This window comes from Equus caballus, chromosome 4 (genome assembly GCF_041296265.1).
Source record: "Equus caballus isolate H_3958 breed thoroughbred chromosome 4, TB-T2T, whole genome shotgun sequence".
NCBI lineage: Eukaryota > Metazoa > Chordata > Mammalia > Perissodactyla > Equidae > Equus > Equus caballus.
The window spans coordinates 81,685,241-81,706,303 of record NC_091687.1 but is presented as its reverse complement, the minus strand read 5'-3'; the positions used below and the strand labels follow the sequence as shown (position 1 = coordinate 81,706,303).

Here is a 21,063-nt window from a genome sequence, read left to right as displayed (position 1 = left end):
GGATGTGTCGCTCAAGCACATTGAAGGCTGGTGGTGATTTACTTGACCTAAAGAACAGAACCCCAAGGAAGCCACTGGGGCCTCTGGGATGGTAAAGAATGGTCTGTTGGCAGAGTGGCAGCCGTGCTTCAGGGGGCCTAGCTGCTGACAGAAGAGGAGGTGGAAAGATGGTCAGAAGGTCCCAGGAGTCACAGCACAGAGAAAGAATTATTTTTAAATATGGAGGCGATTTGTATGTTTGCTGACAAAGAGGAAGGAGGTAGTAGAAAGGATGAGTTTGAAGAAGAGTAATTAATTGATGGAGCAAGGCTCCCAGGAGATAGGAGGTAGTGAGGTCTGAGGAAGGGGAGAGATTAGCCTTTGAGAGGAGGAATCTGTGAAGGTATAGAAGAATTTGGAGACATTGTGATTCATACCAGCTGACTTTGATCTTGCTAATGATCCGTTGAGACTTAGGGCATAGGGATGAAAGCTTGAGAGAGTGGAAAAGATTTGGAATGGATGGATCATGTCCTCTGGTGGTGGGCCAGGTGTGTCATCTTTATTTATGAAGGGCTGCGCATCAACGTGTCTTAAAATAGGAGCAACTGCTTGTAGATATTAACAGAAGCCTAAGCCCAAAGGAGGGAATAATTCCAGAAAAAAATGTAATCAGCGTGTTTTGCATCAAGCATGTTTTGAAAACTTACTGAGTACACAAGCCTTTCTAGAGGTGCCTTGGCAAACGCATCAGAAGACTTGAGTATAGCACCAACTCAGCTACTTAATAGCTTTATTGTCTTTGGCAAGATCATTAATTCTTTCCAAATCAGGTTCTCCACTTGCAAAATGAGTATCCATTAATTCACTCAATAAATTTTTATTGACTGTCCACTACATGCCAGGAGCTCTGTTAGGAACTGCAGTCACAATAGGAAACAAGGCACTCTCTGTTCTCAAGTTTCCGTCAGTCCAGTGGCTCCCTACTCTGTCTCCTTTACCAGGAGGGTCAAATAAGATAATACATCAGAATGTTTTGATAATTCTGGAGTCCAACTGTAGAAAAAAAGTCTATGGTAAAGTAATTTTTTTCTTTAAATGATTATCCTGTTGTGATCACAATCATAACAGTGATTACAGTTTCTGGATGGAAGACTCCAAATGATGCCCTATCGCTCTCTCAGGCTTAGACTTCCCTCCTGCACAGCTTCCCAGCCAGGCATGGTAGCCATTGTCTCTCACTGGGAAGCGAGGAGCATGGCTTTACACTGGGCTCATGATATCCTCACCACTTCCTCATGTCTCCACTGACTAGTTGCCCTATTCCTGTGGCTGGCTCCTCTGAAGACATCAGTGCTAATTCCAGCAGGGGCACAACACAGAGCTGTCCCAGCAGCCAAGTGTAAACCAGAAGAGTTCTTTGATCTTCAGCCTGGTGCATTCTTTGAGTGGTCAAAACTTTGGAAGGACAAGCTAAAAGACTATGTCTGGTGATCGGAAGCCAGGTCAAAGGTAATGTTCTGAAAGGATTTCTGGGAGTAGAATTAAGGAAACTGCTTTTTCTTTTTGATGTCTAAATCTAGAATGGGAAAAATATTCCCTGAAATGTATCCAGGAGTTCTGGGAAGAGTGTATCATTACAGTTATGGTCACAGTTTTAATTTTTTTATACTACACCCAACTTTCTTTAGCATACCCAGTCTTGCTTGCTGTGAAGAAGGCAATTTCCTGGACATTCATCTCTAAATAATTCATTTCAGTAAACCAAATGTTTCTTGGGGTATCTGGGTAGAAAAGTATACTTTCCAGTTTTTTCTCCAAGCTCTGGTCCTTGACCTCCTCTGACACACACCTCCTCGTGCCTTTTGTCTCAGATCTCGTTTTCGCAAAACCTAAAGATTTATCTGGGAAAGGCAGAAAATTCCATATGTGTTACAACGAAGGTAGTTTTTGGTTTGTTAAATTTTGCCTTGCCTTGTCTACCCTGCCTTGCCTTGTCTACCCATCGCTCCACTGCTGTCCTTGCCCGCTCCTGTTCCCTGAGTTGCCTCGAAGGTGAATCTCTCTTGTGAATGACCCTGACACTGAATGCCTGAGAGGCGCTGGGAGGGGCTTCTCTGCTATGTCAGCAGACACTGGTCCTCTCACTGTCATCTCCCCATTGACCTTAACATGGTGGTGTGATTTGTTTCTCTTCTTGGGCTTACAAAGTTCATTTCTCTTTAAGTGTTCTACTCTGCATTGGTCGCCATCAAACTTTCTAATTCAATCCTACAAACGTGTACTGACAACTGAGCTTGGTCCAGTGTGGGATCAAGACGTGAATAAGATTATATCTCTTTTTTCTAAGGAACTTGAAAAACTTTTGTGGGAGACAGCCAAGTGCAGAATGTGCCAAATGTTATAATAGACATTGTGTCGGACACACTGGAGAAGAATTAGCTGACGGCACACCCACATCCCCAAGAAGGCTTCCCAAGACCTCTCCATATTGCCTCTTTCCGATTTTCAAATTCCTACATCACTTATTTTGAGCTTAAATCAGCATTTTCCACAGTATGTTCCTTGTAACACTAGACTCAAGAGATGCTCTGTGAAAAAACAATTTCATGTTCAATTAAGAATAGGAAATATCGTACACACACTCTCTTCTCAGAAATCCACAATGTATATCAGCACATCCAAGGTTTTCACCAGCAGAGGAGTTGAAGAAAATTTGTTTAACCCAGAATCTTCCAAATCGTGTATCATATCACTTTTTGCATAACACCTTATAGGAGAAGCAGTGCTTCTTAGACCACACTCTTGGAAACATTGCCCTAACTGATTCATTAAATGATGAATACAAAAACCCAATTTCTTTGAAAGATTTTATTTTCATCAGCATGTAAAAAGACCTTCCATACCAGCTGGATTTTTAAATACCTAGAATTGTGCTATCTAATCCACATGCAGCTATTGAGCACTTGAAATGTAGTTGAGATGTATCGTAAGTGTAAAATATACACCAGATTTGGAAAACAATATGAAAAAAAGAAAGTAAAACATCTCATTAGTAATTTCTATATTGATTATATATTGAAATAACTTAGATATTTGGTTAAAACCATTATTAAAATTAACTTTACCTCTTTCTTTTCACTTTTTTTTTAATGTGGCTACTGGAAAATTTAAAATTACATACGTGGCTCACATTATCTTCCTACTGGATGACACTGGCCTAGAAAATAGGAATTGCATTTTTCCTATATTTTCCTATAGCACAAGGAAAGACACTCTACCAATGAAGATATTTAAAACACACTGTTGACTGAACTAGTTTGGTTGGCAAGGTTGGGATTTAGTTGGGAAAGCCAGTGAATTGAATCTTATTCTCCAAGGTGTTCACACTCTGACTCATTATTATACCCCCTGTGTGGATTGTTCCTGTTATTCTATCCCTTCTACAGCCTATAAATCACAGAGAACGACGTCCAGTAATGCTGAGCTGAAACTGACCACCTAAGACCCCTTGTTAGGTTCTTAGTCCCCCAACCAGAATGCTAATGTGCACTTGTAATTCTGATTTCAGTGCAATCATTCTGATGGCATTTTAGTAAATTCCAATAGTTTTTAGGCATTTATAGACTGTAGAGTTATTCCTTGGCACTGAATCGATGTTTCCTGAATGGATGAACGTTGTTGTTCATAACCCAGAATTCTACTTCTTGGTGAGTAAGGGAAAAAATAAAGGTTCAAATCTCTACTAGTACCACACTTAGTTCAGGGGAATCTTCACAGATCTGTGAAGTCCATGTAAACTCTGAAAGTCCATGTAATAAAGCTAGGAAATAACTGATTTAGGTCATATTTTCATTATTGATAGTAGTTAAACTGAAACTCACACACTTTGATAAATCATGTCACATCTCTAATATAATTACGCCACTGAGTGGTATCTTGTAACCACCTGCACCTACAGCAAGGTGAAGGGGTGGTGGCAGCTGTACTTCCTGTGAGTATACAGAACAGCCTCTGGCCCAGTGAATTCCAGAGAATGGTGAGAAGGCAGCCTGATGGCAGCTGATGTGAAAGTCGCATGGGGAGAGGAAAAAAGCAGATTGGGCAGTGCTCTCCAAGGCATGAGTCAGAGTAAGAAAATAGGAAACAACACCATGGAAAATAAACTGCAGATGCTTTCAATCAGAAAAAAAGTGTGCCCACTCCACACACACTGGCCATCCGAGGAGAATTATAATGAAAATGGATCTGATGTACTCATCTTTCATGCAGAAGCATAGCATCTACACAAGAAACCATACTGAATGTAACTATCAAAGATGAACCTTCACTTAAGAAGCTACAGAAAGCCATCAAGGAAGATGTATGCCCACGGCATTCAGGAGTTTGCATTTGAACAATGAGGCTTCTCATTTCGTCAGGTTGGTCCTATAGGGTCTTTTGAGATTTTCTAGTTTATGGATGCCAACATGCAGGGTATTGAGGAGTTTTTTCTCCTTAAAAAATAAAACATTATGCTGGAATCAGCTTGTCTCTTGCATAATAACTGCCATCCCCAAACACTATTTTCTGACCTTTCTATCGTAATTGTATTCAAGCAAGACAAGTTGTATCATTCTTTCTCCATCACAATCCAACCACACTGTTATTAGACTTAAACTTGGAAACACATTTCTGAACATATCTCCCCAATATTAAAAAACCATCAATGATTTTCTGTTGGCATAAACAAAGGCCATATTCCCTAGCCTGACCTTTAGGGTTTTTATAATTTGGCCCAATCTACTAGTCTAGTTTTACCCCCATAATCAATTTACAATGCTCCACAGACTAGGCAGTTTGGGCAGCTTGCTTCTCCACTCCTGCGGCCTGGCAGGCCCAGCCTCCAACTCTGCACATTGGCTCACACTCAGCACCCACTTCCACAGTTCTCCCAATGGCTGGGACCCTCCATCCTCCTGGTCCCCTCAGTACTTTTCTAAGCATTCTTCTACCCCTTCCCCTACAACACACATGCACACAAACATAAACAGTTCTGCCTAAATTAAATCCTGGCTCTGCCAACGGCTAGCTGTGTGACCTTGGCCATTATTTAACCTCTCTAGGCCTCAGTTTCCTCAAATGTAAAAATCAGGATAATAATAATAACACCTACTTCATAGGGTCGTTATGAGGAATAAATGAATTTCCATAAAGTGCTTAAAACAGTGCTTGACACAGACCAGGCCTTTTGTTAGTGCTTTGCTATTAATTAGGAGGAGTAGTCATAGTCCAGGTGCTAGTGGTGTGGTTAGTCATTTTGTATCCCTAACAGCACTTCATGTGACTTCATACATTGTGCATGATGATTAAGCATTTATAGACTCAAAGAATAAGTAAATGAATGTAAAGCAAGAAAGTTTAAAGTGAGAATCAATGCACTAATTTGTTACTATTTTCAAAAAGAGAGAATAAGGAATTCTCTTTTACCAATGCCAGGACTTACTAGATACTCTTTAGGAAAACAAATTATAATTTTTTTAAAAGGAAGAATTAAAATAAAAACAGAGCTTTATTAATAGCAACTTGTGGATTAACTGGTTTTGGAAAATGCATATTTTAATGTGCAAGTCTGGTGAAGCAAACATTTATCTAAATTTATGTTTGACATCCTTAAACCATAACACACTTATACAAAATGAAAATTGAGTTCAGTTAAGGCTTAATGACAACTGAATGGAGTTTCTCAGCTTTCCAGATTGCTTTTATGCCTATTATCTCCTTAAAGCTTTCTTGCTCTAATAAGTTAGATTTGTGGGAAAGGGTTTAAAAATAAAACTAAAAGAAAAACTAGCTGTGATCTAAAATGCGGCCTCTCTATCAGTGTACAGTAGCCCAGGGACTGAAGAACCACTCTCTGGCTTTTGAAAATCAATGTGCACTTCGTGGAGGAGTGCAGCCGCCTTTCAGTTATGGTATTTTTCCCTGCTGTCTTATAACTATGTCCTGCACTAAATTTAACAAGGCCCCAGACTCTTATTTAATTCTCACAGCTGGGAGACAGGACTGGCCCAGCCAAATCTATGTTCCTAGAGTACCTATGAATGCGTCCTTTAATAATTTATTTTCTCCACTATAATGGTCTCTAAGTAAGTTCTAATAGATTTTGCTGCATAGTTGCTGCTTTAATCAGAGAAGAGAATTTTATGAGTTTATTAATCATGCTCTTTTTCAAAAGCTACTGACTAAGCATTTGCCTTATGGTTGCAAGCAGCCAGAAGGTACAATGGCGGCTGCAAGCTTACCCAGTAGCAGTCTGCAGGTAGCTATGACACAGGGCCCGCGAGACTGCATACAGCTAGTGCCAAATGAGCAGACTGAAGTTTCAGTTCTCCCCAGCTCTTAGCAACAATTGCTCACAGCAGTCTTCTCCCCACCATCTTATTCACCAGGACTATTCCAGCAGGCAACAGCAAAATTCCTCCCCGCTCCCCACATCCCAAAGCAGTTAAATTATGTCTGAAAACTGAATGACATGCTTGGCAAAAGAATGTATTCTACCACGAGACAGTGCTTATAACAAAGTTTGCTTTGGCCTACTCAACCAGCAGACCCACTAAACACCATCTCCCCCTGCCTTCTAGGAAAGCAGCAACTTAAGCCACACAGTCGCTTGACGTGTTACATTCATGGCACCAAAAGAACTGCCAAGCAACACAACGAGGCTTCCTGTACTCCAGAAAACTCCTACTTCTCCACAGTCAATTCACAGAACGTTCATGAGAACACACATTCAGACCAACACCAACCAATCTTGAGGTTTTGCTAGAAGTCAAGACACCAGGAATAAGCAGTGAGTAGTGTTTTTGAAAGAAAATTATCTGACATGTGTTGTATAAAGAAGATAAATATTTTCTTCTAAATTCATAGCTGTCTGGATGTCCTTCAGATTTCTTAGATATGTATGCAAATTTCTCTGTCCTTTTAATGGTCATTACCAGGTGGAGATGAGTGGAAATATTCTTGAGATAAATGTAGCTATGATTGGTCTATGACTTGCCCAAACTTTTCTATATCTGGCTCCAGAGCAAACATTTAAAGCAGTACTTCATACTCTCAGCCTAGCTCAAGTGTGTTAGATGTACTTCTCCTTTGACCTAAAATGATCAGATTTTTTAAAAAATTAAATCTTACTTAAATCATCAACATTAGATACCTTGGTGTACCTTCAATCACTAGACAAATGAGCATTGTTTGTTTTGATAAGGGCTACCGTGTGGGGTGAAATGTGCTCCCCACCCTCCCCAAGAAAAATGAGATTAATTAAACTATGGAAGAAAAAAAGGAAAAAGTATTGTTAAACTTATCTTACATGTCTTCATAATCAAGTTGTTAACTCTACACAAGGATTTCATGGTTTAATATTGTAAATCTCTGCATACATATTTTATCGTGTCTACTAAACGAATCTGAGGTCTTATATGTCTATATTTTTATCTCCTAAACTTGAATGAATTAATAGACTAGTCAATAAAAACAAGAGACTTCAGTATGGTGGCTTGCAAATTGTAGTATACTAAGAAAGAAAAAGATACCATTTGTAGAACTAAAAGGATGTAACAGATCCTTTCAGTTCTCTAAAGGCATTATAAAATTAAAACTCCTTTTCCTTTATGAGACACTAGAAAGTCCCAAAACACAGATGAATTTGGATTCATTTCTATTCTTCACATTCTATTACATTTTCTAATAAGCAATGAGACATACTGGGTTGAAAAGCTTGACAGATTTAATGGAAAAAAACTCTCCAAAACCATGTTCAGCTGGCAGTTGCAAGGAGCATCAGTTCTGCTATGTGGCGACAATATTTGCTCTGCTTCGATGGCCAGGAAAGCTGGGAAAGTAAATTTATAGTTTGCTCTGTGGTAATTAATTATTATTATTATTATTTTTTTACTGACTGATTTTTTTTGGTAACTAATTATTTTTAATCAGTATTATTCAGGTAGTGCCATGAACATTTGTCACTGCTATCATTTAAAAACATATTATAGTCAGTGCTTGCTCACCCATGGTAGGAGAGCCCAAGCCTGCACAGAGAAATGAAGTCCACAGATACTAATTTCTAACTCTTATTTTACTACACACATGTAAGAAAATATGTCTGATTCATTTCTGAGTTTTTATAGCAGGCATTTCTGATTCTTGTATCCCAGTTTTACAGGCAATTTGAAGAAGTGCAAATTTGGCATAAATCAGAACTAGGATTAAATCTTAACTCTACCACTTATCCTGGGCAAGTTACTGACCTTTGAGAGCCTAAAGTTCCTCATCTGTAAAGTAGAGTGAATAACACTTACATAGCGGGGTTTTGGGAGACAATGTACATACAGGGCTTGGCCAAGCCTAACATCCAGTAGGTGCTCAAGACATAGCACTTCTCTCTCTTTCCCCTACCTTTCCTCTGCTCCTCTCCTCTCCTCCCTTTGTTTGAAGCCTACTCTTTAGAATCATGGAGCACATCACGACATAGCTGAAATTGTCCGATGATCCATGAGAAGACAAAGAAAAAAGAAATTGAATTAACATGATTTTGATTTTATTAGTTGAAACCAATGACCCAATAGAAATTTCCACACAAAAGAAATAAAAGCTTTAACATCTATCCAAGCCTTAAAGGTATTAGGGTACTATCGATGGTTTATTGTTTCAACTAAAGTAACCCAGATTGTTCACATTTTCCATCGTTTGGCTTGGTATCTGTAATACAGTGTTGGCTGGTCTCACCACTCTCACATTTCACTTTTGGTTCTTGCTCTTTTAATTTTTTTTTATTGAACATTTGTTCATATGCATTGTAAAAACAAATAGAAATTAACCATCGTGATGGCTAAAATCTAAACCACAAATTTGACTGAGTCAGAAGAGGTCGTTTTGGGTAACCCAAAATTCCATGTCTCTGTGTATTTCAGTCCCTTTGTCAACATATTAAATGATAAATGAAAGAGATCAGATGAACGGAATAAAAATTAATCCATCTTAAGACTTCTATATGTACTTGGTCAGATCCCAGCTCCAAAAGGAAATTTGATCCAGGTTTTGAAAGCAGTAGCGTCTTAGAATGATTTCACTTGATGAAGTTTCCAGAAAATACATGGTTGAGCCTGGCGACAAATTGTCAGGAAGTCACAGAAAAGAAGAAAAGGTAATTTTTCCTGAAAATTTCTTTATCTTTTCATTATTCTTCTACTCCCCTGACTGCTAACACATATTAGTCTGCTTTTCTCCACAAAGTCCAACTGTAGTCATTCAAATTTGAACACAATGTATCAAGCATTTAACACACAATATGAAGCTATGTGAAGGGAACAAAGAATGAGATGAAATTAGCCCTTGTACTCAAGGAAATTATTACTTGATTTCAGAGAGTATACATACAAAGCAGCATGTATAACCATACGTATCATCCATTGTACACACAACATTTATACATACCCTGATACAGGAGAGGATGGGGGAAAATGGTAAAAGAATGAGATGACACCAGAAAGTGCCAATGATATTTAGGACATGACCAATAGATATGGTAGTTAACAGTTGCAAATTCAAGTATAATGTTGAAGCTTAAACAGATTTTTCCTCCCCAATTTCATTCTCCTCTGCTTCTGGCTCTGATTTACTCATGACATCAGAAATAGGATCACCATACAAGGTACTTTCAATGTATGCAAAGATCCACTTATAGTATTATTCATTATCTAGGAAGTGTCTTTGTTTCTGGCACCTAGAAAAAACATCAAATGACATTTATACTAAAATATTTATCGTGGATCTAACCATAGTGTCATTTTGTTGTTATGCCAGGGAAATAATGCTGAACGAAAGTGTATAAATTGAATTGTTCAAATAAGAGTGTTTCCTTTTGTCTTTATACTGTCTTTCTCAATTTCTATGATGAGCTTGCCAATTAAAAATGCATTTTGATTGAGGTCTGAAACTGATATACCGCCCAGAGTTTTGGACTTAAAACTCAATGAAAAAGAACCACAGAGGCATGCAACCAATAACCACCCAAATTTGAGTGAATTAGAACTGTTCTGTTTTGCTACACTAGTCAGAAGGCCACAGGCATTTCACCACCCCAAAAGGATCTGGAAATTGACAGAAAGTATAAAAAATGAACGCAGATTGTACATAATTGTACATTCTGCTGCATTCTTACTTCAACAACCATAGAAAGAACCCCATTTCAACGCAAAGGCTTCTCTTGCAACAATAATAGCCTTTCTAATAACAATTTTGACTAAGTTTTTCACACAACAAATTTTTTATATGCCTTTAAAAATTCATCCTAAAAAAATACAACTCACGTTTTTGATAGAAAGGGAGGCAAATTTATAAAAGTGTACCTTTAATTTTTCCTTTTTATTTTTTTACCCTTGAAAATAGAGGTATGTGATGACTCTTAGGGTTAGAACACAATTCATTTCACTTCACAAATATTTGCTGAGAAATTTGACTACATCAAGACAATTTATTGAGTGCTGAAGATATATACATAAAAGACAGGGTGCCACCAATTAAGAAGTTCTTAGCTGGTGAGAGAAACCCTTATAATACAGTGTGAACGTGTGCTCTGTGATAGGTAGGAAAAGGTGATCCGAGGAAGCCTGAAGGATTTCTCCCAGACTTGGTCTAAAACCTCAGGATGAGTTCCTAGGCGAGATGAACTCAAACTGAATGTATTTGCCAGAGCAAGGAGAAAAGAGTACATCAAGCAAAGGAGTAGCGCTTATAAGAGAAAGGCAAATTAGAGGAAATGATAATATAAAGAGGAGTCCAGAAGATGAGGCATAAGATGGGAATTGGAACCATGGGGGCCATTATATAAGGAGATTAGATTTTTTTTGCTGAAGGCACAGGGGCCAAGGGTTTTACGGGCAGAATAAAATCCTATTCACACCTTAGAAAAATCACTCCATTGCCTAGAACGGCGTGAGACTATAAGTAGAGAGAAAAAGTTGTCAGAAGTCCAGGTGAGAAATAATCAAGGTAAAATTCAAAACATATTAAAGATGTGGAAAAGCTAGGAATTGGTGATCAATTTGCTGTAGGAAGAGGCACAGAGAACAAACACCCCCAAAAATCTCAGACTAGTCTTCGTAAGGATATTTCTTTCTTCTGCTGAGAACTGCAACGATACGTGCTACCTCACTTTACAGCTTGATCCCAAACTCACAGCATCTTGGAGGTAGATAAAAACGAAGGCTTGCCCAGCCTGTCTGACATCCTTTATAAAAAGCCACTCATTTTCTACATTGTTTGGGCGTGGAAAATTAACATTAGTCTTTCTTTGACAATAATTAATAATGCTTTCTTGCAAATATAGTAAATGAGTTTCATTGCACACATTCCACCAGATATAAGTGCCACAGTAGTTTTTGTTGGATTTTTGTCTACCAGCAACATTGAACTATTTGTATTTTCCCAAGCACACTGCATTGCTTTCCATCGTTACTTCTGATGTCCCCTATGCCACGAATGTACCCTCCCCCTCAGCCTCTCTTCTACCAGTCTTTCAAAGTAATCTCAGATGTCACCTCCTCCAAGAAGTCTTCCCTAACACACTGAAATCAATGCTTTACATTGCAGACTGCAGAATATAGGTTTATGGAGCCATTTGCTCACTAGGGCAGGAATTTCCCTATAAATCTGTAAACCATTAATCTCTAAAAACCTGTCTTTTTCCTGTGCTCAGTGTTTGACTTAGTTCATATTCCAAAATGTGGCAAAAAGCATGTTTCAAACAATTCCCTTACTTTTTTCCCAAGTACATATCCTCTGAGATTTGGGAATATTTTCCTCATTCCTTTAATTCTTTCTTTCCCTAATGCCACATAGCCCTCACCTCCAACTGACCTTGACATTACAGACTAAAGAAACCAACATTGTAACAGCCAAGACTGGCCAGACAGGCTTTCAAACTCAGCAATGACTTGGGGATGGGGAAAATCTGATTTGTGTGTGTGTGTGACCTTTGTAAACAAACTTGTAGTTTAACCCACATGACTTCAGCAGGAATTAATAAAGTCCTGTCATCACAGTCAGGTTTCAGACTTTAGATATTTGTTACACGTTATACAATAATTCAGGGCTGATTTCATTTTTCAGAGTTTGAGAGACTATATTATTTGAGAGAGTTTTCGAAGGTCAGGAAAGGACACACATTTCTCTGATAATAGAAAATAAAAGTGAGTGAATTAAAAGTATTTTCTTAAATATCGTCTGGTTATTGATTTGTCTAGTTTTCCTGAGTCTAGAAAAACATTGTCTCTCTAGTTTTTTTAAAGTTAGAATTGAAATTAGTCACTGAAAACAATACATGGGATTGGAGGTAGTTTAAGGTCGGAAACCAGGAAGGGAAGTGAGAAAACCTTGACCTTTGCCCTACTTAAAATACTCAGATATGTGGTCCTGGACAGGGGAACAAACCGCTGTTGGCCTCAGTTTCTTCGTCTACAAATTGGAAAGAGATGGGAGGGAATGGACTAGAAGTTATTTTCAATCAATATGCCCACATTGAATTTAATAACTTGATATTTAGGAATGCAAGCTTGCCATGTTAATAATACCATGCCTACACGCCAAATATTTCATTTATTTGCCACAAATTATTCTGTCAGTTTTTCTAGGACTTTAAATGGCCTTGTGGAGCTGCTAAAGAATAAAAAGATGTTTATACTTTGCTTGACCATTTCTAAGAAATGTCGTCAAACTTTATTCACAGTATTAGTTAAACAATAGGTGAATAAACACAAACACACAAATCTTTTTAAAACTAAGTCAGAGCATGCCATGCCTGTTCTCAAAACCACTCAATCTCTCCGCCCTCTCCCTCCAGTAAAATCTAGTTCTTAACCTGGTCTACAAGGCTTTCCATCGTCTGTCTCCATTCCCCAATCTCTCAGTGCCCATCTCATTCTCCTTCTCTCTCTACTCACTCCTCACTCCCTCTCCTGGAGCCTCTCTGCCTCCTCTACTCACTTCTTCAAACCATCAACACTGTGCTCACCTCAGGGCTTTCGTACTTGCTGTTCCTTCTGCCTGGGATGCTCTTCCCAGGGAGCAAGGCTTTCTCTCTCACTTCATTCAGGTCTCTGCTCAAATGCCACCTCATCCTCATCACAGGGACTTCACTGACCAACTATTAAAATAGCACCCATACCCAGGGGAATACTACTCAGCCATAAAAAGAGATGAAATCTTGCCATTTGCAACAACATGGATGGATCCTGAGAATATTATGCTAAGCAAAATAAGTCAGACGGAGAAAGACAAATACCATATGATTTCACTCATATGTGGAAGATAAAAAAACAAATGCATAGATACAGAGAACAGAGTGGTTGCTACCAGAGGGGAAGGGAGTTGGGGGAGGCAAAAGGGGTAAAAGAGGACATTTGTCTGGTGCCAGTTGGCAGCTAGACTTTTGGTGGGGAACATGATACAGTCTATACAGAAGGCAAAATATAGTGCTGTACACCTGAAATTTATACAACGTTCTAAGTCAACGTGGCCTCAATAAAAAAAATAGCACCCTTCTCACTTTCCCTCCTTTCATCGTGCTTGATCTTTCTTCATAGCATTTATCACTACCTGATAAACTATATATTTATTTGTTAAAATTTTTTGAATACCTCTTCAACCCAAACATAAATCTCATGAAAGCACAGATTTTGCCTGTTTTTGTTTACTGCCTGGTTCTTGTCCACTGTTACTGCCTGGCATCTGTAATAGTGCCTGATACTCAAGTCACTCAATAAATCCTTGTTGATTACCTGCGGCATGAATAAATACATCTTTACATCTCTATCCTAAATGGACAAGAGTTAAGATAGTAAAGAAGGCAATAACATACAACTTATATTTAAAAAACTTAAAGTAGAATAAGGGTATGGCTAGAACCAATCTCATTTGTTTTCCAAAAATTGTGGGGACTTAAAAACGTTACCCATGGATAAGCTCTTTATTTTTCATAAATTGAAAGGCATCGTGGCTAAATTAACTTGCTAACAATCTTTCTTTGATTTCATGGGACTTTTTCATACTGACTTCAAAAATACCCTCCATAAATGAAAAAAAAAAAACTGTCTTGGGACATAGAAGATGTTAGAAGGGAAGGTAGAATTGAACACTATTATGTGTCAATAGGTATTCAGGACTGGGGAGTGTTTGAATCTTGCCATAAGATGCAGCCATTCGTCTCTTAGAAGTTCCCCTGAGATAATCATACAAGGGATGATGGTAAACGGGAGCCAAAGTTACTAGGCTGCTGTCTGTGTCCCAGTTTTCTTCAGTAAACTGGGCAGCTCATATACTCAAACGCGAGGAGCAATGTCTCCTTGCCCTAAAAATTCCAATCTTACCATCTTTCCACTCTCACGCCAAGGAGATATCAGGGCCCGAAACCACACTTGAGATGAGGATTTTTCTGCCCTCATCTTACTCTATTTCTCAGTCACATTGCACATATTTTGATCACCACTCCTCTCTTTTCTTGGCTTTGCCATGCCACACTCTCCTAATTTTTTCCTTCATCTTTGCCCCTCCTTTTCAGGCTCCCTGTCTGGTTCCTTCCTTCCCCCACCTCTAGAAGATATGGTCTTCAAGGCTCAATCTTTGGATCTCTTATCTTTGCTCCTCACAAACTCTCTCTAGGAAGTGCCATCCATTCCCATGAATTTATTTATTTTTAATATTGTATTTGTAGAAAATTTCAAACCAAACAAAAATAGATTAAATAGTATGTTAAATATCCGTCTTCAATGATTAGCCACATATGGTCAATCTTATTTCATCTAAACTCCTACTCCCTCATTTACTCTCACTGGATTGTTTGAAAGCCATTTCCAGACATTACGTCACTTCATCTGTAAATTCTTCAATATGTATCTCTAAACGATAAGCACTCTTTAATGTGACTAAAATAACATTATCAACTTAGAAAAATTAATAATCCCTTAATCTCAGCAAATATCCAGTGTTCAAATTCCTCTTATTGTGTCTACATGTCTTTTAATCATTGGTTTGTTTGAATGATGAGCCAAGTAAGATCTGAACATTGCATCTAGTTGGGTGGTTCTGTGTACTTCCTTATTGCATCATATCAAGAAGCACAGAAGGTCTGGTTGTTCAGTGTGTAAAATATAAAATAAAATATATCATCTACGTTTCCAGACTTTACAGTCAAATTATAACATGGAGTGAGAGGGTACCAGAATCTGAAAAACAAGCTCTTCTCTTTGTCCTTCAGGGCAGTAATTTCTAGGCTGCCTCACCATTCTGATTTACTTTTCAGCTCTTCTATCACCTGTGTAAGCAATTCCCTCAATTAAATTAACTCTGTTTGAAAGACCTGGAATGTTTCCTGTTCTTGACTGACTTGATTGATACAGGCAAGAAGATCACAAGTGATAATTTTGGATATGAGGAGTCTAAGGTGTCTTTAGGTGCAATGAACATAAAATCTAAATTCCCTGATATGGCCTACAAAGTGCTGCCTGATCTGGCCCCATCTGCTTCTCCATCCTCTTCATGTACCACCTCACCCTTATCCAACCACTCTCACCAAACTGGCCTTCTTTTTGTTTCTTCAAAAGTGCCACTGACCTTTACACAAGCAGCTTCCTTTGCCTGGAACGTTCTTGCCCTAGCCTTTCTCAAGACTGTTTTTCTTTTATTTGAAATAGCCCCTTCATGGTGAGATATACTCTGAAACCCTATCTACCCACAGGCCTCCTTGTCATTGTCTATCATCTCCTTTACAGTACTTTGCATAATCTGCAATTACTATATTATTTATCTGGATGTCTCTTTAATGTCTTGATCCTCAAGAATATTGTGAACTCCAGAAGATCAGGAGAGAAATCATGTCTATTCTGTTGACCACTGTTCCCTAGGGCTTGGAAAATTGCATCTACAATGAAAAGAGTGAATGAGGGTGTTCCAGAGCTGGCTAGGCACGCTAGAGTGCAGATCCCAGCTGGATCAGTTGACAGCTTAGGCAGTAGGGACACAGGAAGCATCAGAGTAGGCGACACCCCTGTGCAGAATGATTTGCAGCATGGTGACCCAGCTCGCTGCGATATATGCTGAAACACATACCCGTGATTTTGACCTCTTTGTGGAGGTTTGAAAAGGTGGGTAGAGAATTTCTTTATTCTTCTGGAAGAGACAAGACAAATTTAACCAAATTGAATCAACGGGTAAGAAATCCAGCTGTTGACTAACTTGATTACACTAGTGCCACTAGACTTACATAGATTTAAGATCATTTTAAGATAAAAATATTCACAGCAATTTTGTAGAATGCATAGTTCTCTCACTTCTTAGAGTCTCACAAAAGACGGTGTTTCTTTAATAAACTGCATAATATCCTATGCGTTATGAATCTTCTAAGAATTCTATATTATCCTAGTGCTCAGGTTTTCAGGCACCAAGAAATAAAAAATTCACACTGGCCTAGGGACAGCATTTTGATGGAGGGCATAATATATCAGGAATTCCAAATAGAGACATAATTACTGTCTTTTATAATAAACATACAGAAGATAAGAGCTATTGTCTCACCCGCAATATTCAAACATTATTTTATGAACTTTTAAATTCATGGAAAAAGAAGCTTACTACAAATCGCTCTGCATACAATTTTTAGGTAATTTGCCATTCTTGAAGCAACATTTGAAGCATATTTCATCAAAGATAGAAAAAGAATAAAAGGCTGTAACAAAAATTTGGACAATATTTGCAAATTTGTTTCCCTGCCTGCTCAAATTATAAATAACATGGTCTTGAATATAGAATAACATTTGGGGCAGGAAAGCAAATAAAAACATATAAAACTAAATGCCTTTCTTCTCCTGGGTCTATTTTCTTAATGATGCTGTGGAAGGGAGCCAGCATAACTGTCAAAAAATATCTATTCTGTAACAGTGTTGTATCCAGGTCATTGGATATAATTCTTGACACTTTAATACATTTCACATACAACTAATTAGTTGTTTGCAAAGCATCTGAAATGTCCTATGTCAGATTACTACCTGGCCACTGCAGTTTTCCCAGCATACAGCTTCCTTCCCTCTTGCTGGAATGGGGCTTACGGATTGTTCGAACAGAGAATCTCAGTTATCAGCAGCATGTTGTGGATCTAAAAATCCATTAGGAAGCTGTGATAATTGGACAAATGTCAGCAGTAGCAAATCATCATAAGAATCCACAGTAAATGCAGTTTGTCCACGTTCACCAAATGCAGTTTCTGGCTGAGTTTTACACTCTCAAATCATAGTGCTTTGTAAAGATGGGCAACGAAGCACAGGAGGTAGTCATACTGAGCTTTATCTTTCTCCATCCCGTTTCTACCAAAACTTCTACTATTACTTAGATACTGATTTCATAGTTTAAAACTATATTCTTAATTACTGGCAATAGAATGTTTCCTTTATTTATTTTTTAAATTTTGGGGGTAGATTGGCCCTGAGCTAACATCCATGCCCATCTTCCTCTACTTTATACATGGGACACCTGTGTGTAGGTCCACGCCCAGGATGCTAACTGGCAGCCGGTGTTCGCCAAAGCAGAGCCCGCAAATTTAATGCTATATCACTGGCTGGTCCCCAAATATTTTATTTTTAGCTCTTGGCTATTATATGTTATCAACTTTTGTATATTGTGTATTTATGTATTTTATCTCCTGTGATTTAAGAAAGATTTTGGAATTAAAATTTAAACGCGTTTGAGATAAAAATACATTCTTTGAAATAATCCTACGAGTGTTTTCCTATGCTATTCGTCACAGTCATCTATGAAATGTATATGCATAATTGCTCAAGAGTTAGAGAATGGCTCATTTCTTGTATCTAATTCCATCACTGCAATAGAGATACATGATTTCTTCATTTTTGGTCTAGCAAATATCTATATTTGTATATGTCATCTAAAATTTTCCAGAGACGTTATATTTTCTTCACACAGAACATACAGAATCACATAAAATTGATGCTATAGACCTAGAGAACTCTTATTCTGCCTTGGGTCTGGAGTGTTGACAGGGTTGTACTGAGCTGCACTTCTGCTTGTACACATTACACAATTGTTTATGATGAACAGTCTCCATTTCTGAAAGGTTTTGCTGCAGGCTAAGGGGTAGTATTCACTGAAGAACAGAGTGAAGTTAATCTCCTCATTAAGGGATCCTTGTGTCTCCTTCACTCTTTATTTAACTATAGGAATTAAGTAGTTCCAGACATAGCAACAATTATTTTTATGCTTCCAACTAAATACTTAATTGGATATTGTTCCCTGCTCTAGGCTTTGCAAAGGTCACTTTGTTAAAGAAACAGCTGTTTTCAGAGAGAAGTAGTTATCTTTTATTTAAAGCTTATTTTTCCTCCTATTCTCCTATGAATTTGCTATCAGTGAGAATTGAACATACTTCTATTATCTCCATTTTGTAATGATTTTCTGTTCATTTACCTCCAGTTTTCACTCTAATTTTTTGCTAGTTTTTTATTAAGGCAATTGTTAAGCGTACTCAAAGTATAACTCAGAGAATAGTTACAATTATCCTTAACATTGTTTGGGCCAGAAGAAATAGAAAACCCACCCACTGGTTTTCTGTATGAAATACAATGCAAAACTCATTAAGAGGAAATATGAGTCTCCCTAAAAGTTTAACAAGAAGGGTTAAGCATTGTATGGCTTTTGATGGGTGTAGTAAAACCCCAAAATAATGAAAAACAGCTTTAGGATTAAACTAAAATAATGTTATTATTTATTTTACATTTATCTGAAAGTGGACCAGAATCTCAACTGTGATTACACTTCAACTGTTCACATTCTAACTGTTACAAAAACTGTTGGTTTGCCTTCAGTTGTATCTGTGGACTTAAAATACTCTCTTCCCTTTTTCACAATGTCAATTTATCATTCAAGTAATAGGAAAAACAGTTACATCAAAACTCTTCAAATTCCAATAAAGAATGCAAGTGTGGTTCCACTTCCATGCTCTTGGATGAAAAGAGTCACACAAAAGAAATAATTTTTAAAGAATTGCAGAAAACAATTGGTTTTCTCCCAAGCAAGTTGCATGAACCTTTAATCATCAACCATCTGGTACCTCTTCAGTTATCAAAACAAACATATTCTGTCCTTATTCTTAACACATATTATAAACCAGCTTTGAAAGTAATATTAAAATTCACCTGGAAAAAATATTGATTATCTTCTATTCACAGCTGATCCCCAAGAACAGGTGAGGTATTTCACTCCGTTAAACACTTACCGGAGTGGCTTGCTAGAGCTATTCATCCACGTACCCGCTGCTTGTTGCTTTGTCTATTAGGTACCAAGAGCTGTGAGGGAAGATGAAGACCAAGCCCCCACCTTAAGGAATTTGTAGGAGACCTCCAGCCTTCTGAAATACTCTGCAGACATCTAGAATCTCTGAGAATCCACTTTGCCCTCCTCCCTTCCCTTGGGAAGCTTTTTGAGGATAAAGGTACTGATATGTTCTCAAATCTACATCCAGATTAATATTCAGTAAATACCCCTTGGCTGACAACAGTCACCAACTCTGCCTTTGAAAAGTTTTAAAAACTTGGAAGCAAATATTAAATTTTAAAATTTTCATTGCCTTATGCCACCTCATTTCCTGCTGACAGCTTAAAAGAAGAATTTCTAAGCTGAATGGAAGCAGGAACTGCCAGAAACCTTGAGGGAAAGAACTTACCGGGTTGCCATAAGCCAAATGATTTCTAGGTCCAAACAATTTAGATAAGCCCTCAGTTCTCGGGAGAAGCTGGTGGGTTCTACAGCACGTAATTACTATCAATTATCTATGACTATTAATAATTAAATTTTTTTTGGCAGATCCTAACATTTTTGCAAGGCTGTGTAAAAAAGTTAAATGAGTTTTTCTCTCTGAAAGGACAAAGGCTGGACCTTAGAATAATAAATAAGAATAATTCTTTGAAGAAAAAAAATGCTACTATAAAGCGGAGTAAGGTGAAAGGAGGGAACTAATATATTTCAAACACCTTCCGTGGACCAGGTGCAGTGGTTCTCAGGCTACATATGCTGTCTAATTTAATTAAATAATGCTCACAACGACACAGTGAAGTGGGTACTAGTACACCCATCTTAGAGACGAGGTAAAGTAACTTGGCCAAAGTAATTCCAACAGCAAGAGGAAAACAGGATTTAAACCCGGGGCTGTGAGCCTGACTCTAGAAATTGTGCTCTCATTAGTGGTGCTTCTCTGTGGCATGGCGTAGGGTTTCCCAGTTACACTGAACATCACTTGAAATAGAAGAGAAGTCTCAGCCTAAGTTACATAATGATGCTTAACAACCACAAAACTGATAAAAAGAAGAGAAGAGGAAGGGGGATGGCAGAGAGAACGGGAGGACAAAAGGAAGGGAAGGAAGGTAGGCAGGAAGAGAGGATGAAGGGAAGGAAGGAAGAAGAGAGGGAGGAATGGAGAGAGTGAAGGAAGGAAGGAAAAGGATTTATGGAACTGTTACCAGCTACTGTCTCCATTAAGTAGATTTCTTTCATTTTGATAAGAGCTGGTCTGCTTTTAATGAAGTAATAAATACCTTAACATGGCCTACCTAACTCTTCTGGTATTATTTTTATGAATTTTATATTAATGTTCATTTCAGGAAATGTAACATCATTGAAATTTTTTAAAGTTCTCATTTAAGTGTTTAGCATAAGTTGACAGGTCTAATTTACCATAGCTTTTATCATAGTTTTATTGTTTCTTATTATCTAAAGAACAGAAACATTTTAATGTTGGATGGGTCCAATGCAGAATATTTTTATGAGGATGTCCACATGTGTGATGCAGCTGATATAGACAGACATAAATGGCTCCCTAAATAGTTTCTCCTGTTTATTGTGGAATAGATGACAGCTTTTGAATTTCCATATATCAGGTTTGTCCAGAAATATCTAATTCAGAACCATGTTAAGAGTTGTGCGACTGAATCATACTTAATTAATATGCATCCAATCTTCCTTTATTCAGAGTTGTCCGACAATTAT

At 37.9% G+C, this 21,063-nt stretch overlaps 1 protein-coding gene across 7 annotated transcripts in view; it reads right to left on the bottom strand.

Annotated features, from left to right (window-relative positions):
• The window catches only part of CPED1 (cadherin like and PC-esterase domain containing 1), a 271,966-nt gene that overhangs the window by 73,171 nt on the left and 177,732 nt on the right, over positions 1 to 21,063 (bottom strand). The window lies entirely within an intron of this gene.